The sequence below is a fragment of the Pseudoliparis swirei genome, chromosome 2, assembly GCF_029220125.1.
Source record: "Pseudoliparis swirei isolate HS2019 ecotype Mariana Trench chromosome 2, NWPU_hadal_v1, whole genome shotgun sequence".
NCBI classification, from domain to species: Eukaryota; Metazoa; Chordata; class Actinopteri; order Perciformes; family Liparidae; genus Pseudoliparis; species Pseudoliparis swirei.
In genome coordinates, this window is record NC_079389.1 from 198,637 (window position 1) to 206,758 (window position 8,122).

Genomic DNA, 8,122 nt, shown 5'->3' on the forward strand with positions numbered 1-8,122 from the left:
GGAGATTTTAATATTCATGTGGATGTTGATAATGATTGCCTTAGTGCTGCATTCATCTCATTGTTGGACTCTCTTCTGTCAGAGAGCAGGGTGTCCGCGGGTCCTTAAAAAGTCTTAAAAAGTCTTAAATTGCTTTTCCTAAAAATAAGGCCTTAAAAAGGCTTAAATTGTCTTAAATTCAGATTGGATTGGTCTTAAATGTCATGTCCAGGGGTTTTCCTGGGTCAAAATGGGTCTTCGGTGCTCCCAAAAATATATGTTGGCGAGCTGCGCGCGCACCGTCTATTCGTGCAGGTCGGGCTGTTGAGTGATCAGCAGCTGGCCGCTCGGTCCATTCGCGCACCTCACAGTTGCGTATTGATCAGACAAGAAGACACGCTTATCAACTCCAGTGTTTCCCCTATAACAGGGTGAAATCCCCCCCCGGCAAACAATTCTCGGCTCGCGCGACAGAGCGATGCGCGCGCCGGCATCGAAACTCTGCCGTGATGCGCGCACACGGGTGAGCACCGCGTATTCGGTCCTATCAATCCCCTACAACGTGAAGCATCGGCTACTTTAGAAAACATGGCAGGATGCAAGTTCAACAACGGCTTGAAAAGAACGAATGTTTCTGGTCACGGTGGGTGAAATGCTTCTGAAGCTGCGTTATGTGTCGCGAGACTTTCCAGCGGTGGAATCTCACGTGCAGAGCAAGAAGCACAGAGACTAGCGAAGGCCGCCAGCAGCCCGCGGGGCTAGCTGCTGCTCCGCCGCTAGCTGCTGCTCCGCCGCTAGCTGCTGCTCTGCCGCGAGCTCCTGCTCCGCCGCCCGCAACGACGTCAACTACAACGCTGGAGGTCACCGGAGGAAATCCAGCGCCTTGCAACAAAGAGCTCATCACCGAAGACCAACGCTGCAGTGCGTTCTTCATTCTGTTCCACGAGACTCTGGACCAGACCACCGCGAGCAGACAGCTGGACTTCATGTGCGTTATTGGTTAAATGACCACGTCCAGTCAGGATCCTGTGGAGCACAGCTCATGGGCCATGACACCGCCCAGGACCTACTTCAGCACCTCAAAGTAAGTAACATAAATATATGTATTAACTATCCTCTTGTATTTGAGTATGTGTTTCATATAGTTAAGCTTTACTCATGTGTCAAGTTAATAACAGCTATGCATAGGCGCACTACACATTAATTAGACTAATTAAAAATAATTTTAGAATGGTAGTAAGTAGAGTGGTGTTTACCTGTCAATATGTCTACATAGTGTTCACTAGGCTCAAGAGATGGCTCGCGTTGCTTAATTTGTAAAAATAGTATTCATTCCTATTTATCCAGTCTGACATTAATCTGAAGTGGTGGTGTCATAAGAGATGTGGTGACTGTTGTTTGGCTAATGTCTGCCTTTTTTCTTTCTTTTTTCCAGGAGAATGGACCAAATGTCAACTGGAAGTTTTTATATTAATACAGTTTGAAAAGGATTGTTTTCCTAGTATATTCACAAAAGCTCAGGAGTAGACATGAACCTGTGCACAAACATCCATCACATAGAGACATGAGAACTCACACTCACTCACCCACACACACATACATTATATTATGTAAATGAATTTGCATTTTAAAAGCAGCTGGAAATGTTATTTGTTATTTTATGGATTTTTTTTTGTTCAAAAGGAACTATGTTGCATGTATTTTTTAAATATATTTACTTAATTTTAGAGACATTTGTTCATGGGACTTAAATGTTCTGAAAATTTATTAATAAATATAATTTACAACAGCAATGACATTTGTGTTATCCTTTTGCATTACACCATACTGTTAATTTTGAACAGACATCAGTGTGTTTACTTTGAATTAATTAATTTAGATTAATGTATATTTCCATCGTAAATTAGGTCTTAAATTTTATTTAGACGTGGTCTTAAAAAGTCTTAAAAAGTCTTAAATTTCACTGGTTTATTCCTGTAGACACCCTGAGAGAGTACAGAAACCCACTCACAGCTTTGGCCACACCCCTGACCTTGTTCTTACATACTGGTGTTGACATTGAGCATTTGAAGGTCTTCCCCCAGAATTCTCTTCTGTCAGACCACAACCTCATAACTTTTGAGTTTATACTACCGGAGTGTACACCGTTAGTCAAAAGTTTCTACACCAATTCAATTCAATTCAATTCAATTCAGTTTATTTGTATAGCCCAATTTCACAAATTACAAATTTGTCTCGGAGTGCTTTACAATCTGTACACATAGACATCCCTGCCCCAATGTCTAACACCAGATGTCTAACTGACAGTGCTGTAGCTAAATTTAAAGAAGCGATTCCTTCTGCATTTGATTCAATACCACGTCTCAATATAACAGAGGACTCCTGGTCAAACTATAGTCCGTCCCAGATTGATCATCTTGATGATAGTGCCACAAGCTCACTGAGAATGACACTGGACTCGATAGCCCCTCTGAAGAAGAAGACAGTGAGGCAGAGGAGGTTTGCTCCCTGGTATAACCCTCAGACCAAAGCATATGGCGTTCGACTAATCTGGAAGAATCCCGCTTAGTTTGGCGAGATAGTATTAAAACATATAAGAAGGCCCTCCGTAATGCCAGAGCAGCCTATTACTCATCAGTTATAGAGAAAAATAAGAACAACCCCAGGTTTCTCTTTAGCACTGTAGCCAGGCTGACAGAGAGTCCAGGTGAACCTGACTCAGCCCTATAACTATAAGACTATCAAGAGGAAAGTCTTCAGTCTACATGAGGTGACTGTGTCTGCCTCCAGGACTGAAGGTGGAAGCTGGTCCCATAAAGAGATGCTTGATAACTAAAGGCTCTGGCTCCCATCGTATTTAAGACTCTAGGAACCACAAGTAGCCCCACATTTAGTGAGGCAGCTCTCTAGTGGGGCAATATGGTACTACAAGCTCCTTAAGAGCATCACCAATCAAGGCTTTGTAGATGAGAAGAACTTTAAATGTGATTCTTGATTTTACTGGGAGCCAGTGCAGAGCTCAGTACATTTCATTTATTTATAAGCCACAACTACATTCTGACTTTAAACATTTTTGTTTTTACTTAAACATGTTAACATTATAACTATTCAGTATAACTTTAAACTAGTGCTGTGAAAAATAACGCGTTAACGCGTTATGATTAAATTACAGGATTAATTAGATATTTTTTTTTTAGCGCATTCAACGCATGCGCAGAATGAGCTTCCAATCCGTCTGTTGTTGGTCGTCTCTAACCAGCAGCATGTCATTCTGTCTCTACGTGTCGCGTTAACACGGCTCCGATCTCCGTGTCGCGCGCCGCAGAGCTCGGATGCCGGCGTGTGCGCGCACATCGGGACGAAAAAAAAGTCACACGTATTGTATATAAATGGTCCGTGTACGTAATGTTATTTTGTTTTTTCGTTTCATTCCAAATACGGAATACGGAAATCACGTGGTTTTTTCGTTTTCCGTTTGAAAACCAAAAACGGAAAAACGGAATACCACCTCCGTATTTCGTTTCTGCTGTCTGAAACCAAAAACGACAGAACGGAAGTGCTTAAAATGAAAGTCAAAATAAAAGCCAGTGATACATATTCGTATTAACCTTAGAAGAATATTAATTAATCAATATAAAGAATAAATAATTAAACGGGGATATTTTAACGATGCAAACACATAGCAGGGTAACGTTAGAAGAATATTAATTAGTCAATATAAAGAATAAATAATTAAACCTGGATATGTTAGCGACAGTGGTGACGACGGGAAGTTTAATATTCATGTACACAGCAAGAATCACCTTCTCACTTAATCGTTGCATTGTTTGATGCAACACAGTTAATCAACATGTAATTAAATAACTATTTCACACTTTGATTAATTATTCAGAATGGTTAACTGAAGATATTGAAATGTGTGAAAGTAAGTTAGTCTGGGGGGGCGGGGAAAATATTTGTTTATCAAGAATCTGAAAATGTCTATTTTGCAATGACAGAATCACAGAATCGAGAGAATCTGGCCAGAAATCAACAACCGGGTTAACTACCCGTTGAAAGCTGCATTGGTCCAACTGGTGGATCAGGAGGAGCTGGACATGGAGGACCAGATGACTCGGTTCTGTGTCATCTTTGACATGCCAGTTGGCCCAGATCGGTGTTAACCGAACTGTGCAAGCATGGAATGCACACAGGATTCCTGGTATGTCTTCGGGTTGGTCTTTCAAGCCTTTTTTAATGTGAATAATTATTTTCAAAATGTTTTACTATTGAATGTTTCTTAAACATGTTTCATCAAATACTAGAAGGAGCATGTTGCAATACATGGCATGGTTGTGACAGCCACATTGAATTATTATGACAGGGAGGGGGATCCCAAATTACTTGCCCAGAGATGCATGCCCAAATAAGCTGTCGACAGACCTTTTGCCAAATGCATCTGTGGCTGCAGACTGGTACGACCAGGAAGTCGGCTCACTGACACGAGTGTCAGACTTTGGCACCAACCATTTCCAAGTTTACAGGACCAGGAAGCTGCAGTGAGGGAATTTGCTCTGCAGTGCCCTGATACAAGTGTACTGCTGGAAAATGCAGTGAATAATCTGCCACAACCGTTCAAAGATGGACTCAAAGGCCTCATCGACATCTCAAGGAGAAATTGTCAACGCTGTTGTTTTTGTGTGTGTCAAAGTTGTTATTGTCTGTGCTTTTTAATTAATTGGTTCAACTGACGGGATGTTTTTTCTTTTCTTCAAATGTTGGGGGTTTAAAGGGAGAAATGTGTTCTTTTTGAATAAACACTTATGTCTTTAAAGTTTGGCACGGATTTCATTTTTAATCTATAATGGGAAAGGCTGGACCTGTAACACCAACTTGATAGTGACACGGTGTGTTGACCCCCTGCCAGTGTGAGTAAGGCATTGGAAGATGGCTTGTTCAGTGACCTCTGACCTAGGTAACAAACGTACACCCCAAAATATACACACACAAGACGGTTGCAGCCGGTTTAGGACGGTGAAGCCATGATAACTTCATACATTAGCCACCATTGTATCACTTGTTTCAGGCTCATAAGTCGGTCTCCCCGACAGCCGGATATCACAGATTTGGACCCAGTGTGAAGATTTCCCACTGGAGGAGGACCCCTATGTGGTTGGGAACCTCGCTTGTTTATGAAGGGCAGCTTAAGGATATAGCCATACGGCTAAACACAGGCAACAACGCCTAACAATCACTACTATAAACTATGTGAGACATGTTAGAGATGTGAGGAGCTGTGCTCTCCATGTTTCACTCTGATACAATAACTCATGGAGTCAACTCCTCAAAACATGTTCACACACAACACAGAGCTCCATCCTTCTGGAGACCAAAGTACTACATGATGATGATGTGATGTAGTCAGAGGGCTAAGACTGCAGAGTAACAACAGAACAGGTTACATGTTGATGATGATGTGATGTAGTCAGAGGAAGAAACTGACAGCAGAGTCACAACAGAACAGGTTACATGTTGATGATGATGTGATGTCGTCAGAGGGAGACACTGACAGCAGAGTAACAACAGAACAGGTTACATGTTGATGATGATTTAGTTTATTTCGATCAGCAAAATATACAACAATCATAATTCAACAAAAGAAGAAAGTGGCTGACCGAAAGGGTCGAGGCTGAAGCTAACGAGCTTATAAGTGCCCTAACCTATGATTTCTCGAAAAAACGTATTTCAAAGAATCATATATACATATATATACACACATACATACGTATACATATACATACACATATATATACATATATACATACACACACATACATAAACACACACACACACACACACACACACACACACACACACACACACACACATATATACATATATACATACACACACACATACATAAACACACACATATATACATATATACATACACACACATACATAAACACACACACACATACATACACACACACACATATAAACATAAATTAACCATGAACATAAATATCAGAGGAAATAAACGGCATTAAATACATATGTATCAATAACAGGTATACTGCCATCTAGCGGTATAAAGGTGAACCGTTTACTCTGCGGTGGAAATATAAATAACAGCAACAACTCTGCACAGAAACATTACTTTGATTAATCTATATTAGGAACTGTGATTAAGTGAGAAGGTGATTCTTGCTGTGTACATGAATATTAAACTTCCCGTCGTCACCACTGTCGCTAACATATCCAGGTTTAATTATTTATTCTTTATATTGACTAATTAATATTCTTCTAACGTTACCCTGCTATGTGTTTGCATCGTTAAAATATCCCCGTTTAATTCTTTATATTGATTAATTAATATTCTTCTAAGGTTAATACGAATATGTATCACTGGCTTTTATTTTGACTTTCATTTTAAGCACTTCCGTTCTGTCGTTTTTGGTTTCAGACGGCAGAAACGAAATACGGAGGTGGTATTCCGTTTTTCCGTTTTTGGTTTTCAAACGGAAAACGAAAAAACCACGTGATTTCCGTATTCCGTGTTTGGAATGAAACGAAAAAACAAACTAACAATACGTACACGGACCATAAATGAGAGCTCCCCATCTGCAGGGCCAGTCTCAAAGGTTAACAGCGGCACAGCGCATGGCCAATGAGGGCTTCTAATGAGCAAAAGGAACATGATTGATTAGTTGGCTGAATCAGACCCTTGATTTCTGCTCCCCTGGGTGCAGACACATTGGGAGTCACAGGTTCGTCAACCGTAGAAGAGGCAGTGAGTTTGGGATACAATGAGACTCTTGGAGTTCTTATAATTGGACTTGTTGATCCCAAGTTCTCGCTGATGCATGTCAACGTCTAACCATGGACTCGTTGATCCTAATTTCTCCCTGCTGCAGTCTATGTAAAATTAAGTAACAATAATATCATTCATAGAGAGGTTGCAGGTTTTGATAGGAACTTGTTTTTTAATATAGTTTTGTGAAAACAGAAATTCAATAACATTTAATGTAATACTAATAATACCATTCGTAATTACTTGCTTCTAGGGATTCTTCTCAAGGTCCAAGTCTGGCTTTATTCTCAAATGGCGAATGTTAGTCATTGACCTTGAACGGTTATAGATAGGTATTGATCTTGAATTGTCAAGATTAGGCCTTGAATGTTTTAGGTTAGTTGTTTACCTCAAATGATTACGGTTAGGCGTTGATATTGAGTGGTTATGTTTAGGCATTGAATTAAAGGTTAACTAAAGGGTTGCCATTGGCTCCCAGTTGTCTAGCAGGTTCACAATTAGCAGGGTACACATTTGAAAGAGTCTGGAGATGCCACGGAGAATGTTATGCTGCCCGCAACAACTCAGGAGGCATATTCTTTGAACGTGCTAGCCAACGGTACCTTAACTGTTGTTCGGTACTGGGATGAAATCCTCAAACCCATTGTTAGCGGTAAAAGGCATTGATGCCATTGACTGGCCAGCCCTCAATCAATTTTAGAACCTCATGTATAGGTGCTCACTGATATACTGATCCAGGTCCCACAGGACGTCATCCGTCACCTCATCAGGAGCATGTCCAGATGTTGGCAGGTGTGCATACAAGCTTGTGGTGGCCAGACGCACCACTAAACCACATGAAGAGTTGTAAATAAATTCATGCAAGTTGGATGAGCTGCGATTTAAATTTTTCACTTTCAAATTCAGTGTGATTTTGAATCCAACCCTCATTTGGTCGTGGATGTTGGTTTCTATTGAGCATTAAGTAAAACCCAAAGTAATTGTGTTCTCCAAAAATGACATAATGAAGATATCACTTTATCAATAAAGATCAAGATCGAATTTGTGTTTTAAGTGTTCCCTTCATGTTTTTTCAGTAGTGTATAAACAAGTACAAGATAAAGCTATTTCATGATTTAAGATTGGCCAGAAAGTGTGAGGGAGAACTGGAACCAAAGAAAACTACTACTTTTGGAAAAATAAGAAAACAATGGAACTAAAAAGTTGCTGAACGCAGATTGCAAAAAATGTATTTAGTAATCTCTTACAATATGTTCTTTGAAAAATTTAAAACACTACATGCAAGGCAATTCAAACATGATAGCGCGCATATATATATATTTTTCTGATAAACACCAACACTCAATTCCA

The 8,122-nt window shown here is 40.2% G+C and overlaps 1 long non-coding RNA gene across 1 annotated transcript; it reads left to right on the forward strand.

The window, feature by feature from the left end:
- The first annotated feature begins 200 nt into the window (after positions 1–200).
- On the forward strand, positions 201–1,777 carry LOC130200329 (uncharacterized). Its single transcript, XR_008832987.1, has 2 exons — positions 201–1,063; positions 1,415–1,777. It is a non-coding gene; the product is annotated as an uncharacterized LOC130200329 (long non-coding RNA).
- Positions 1,778–8,122: the final 6,345 nt, after the last annotated feature.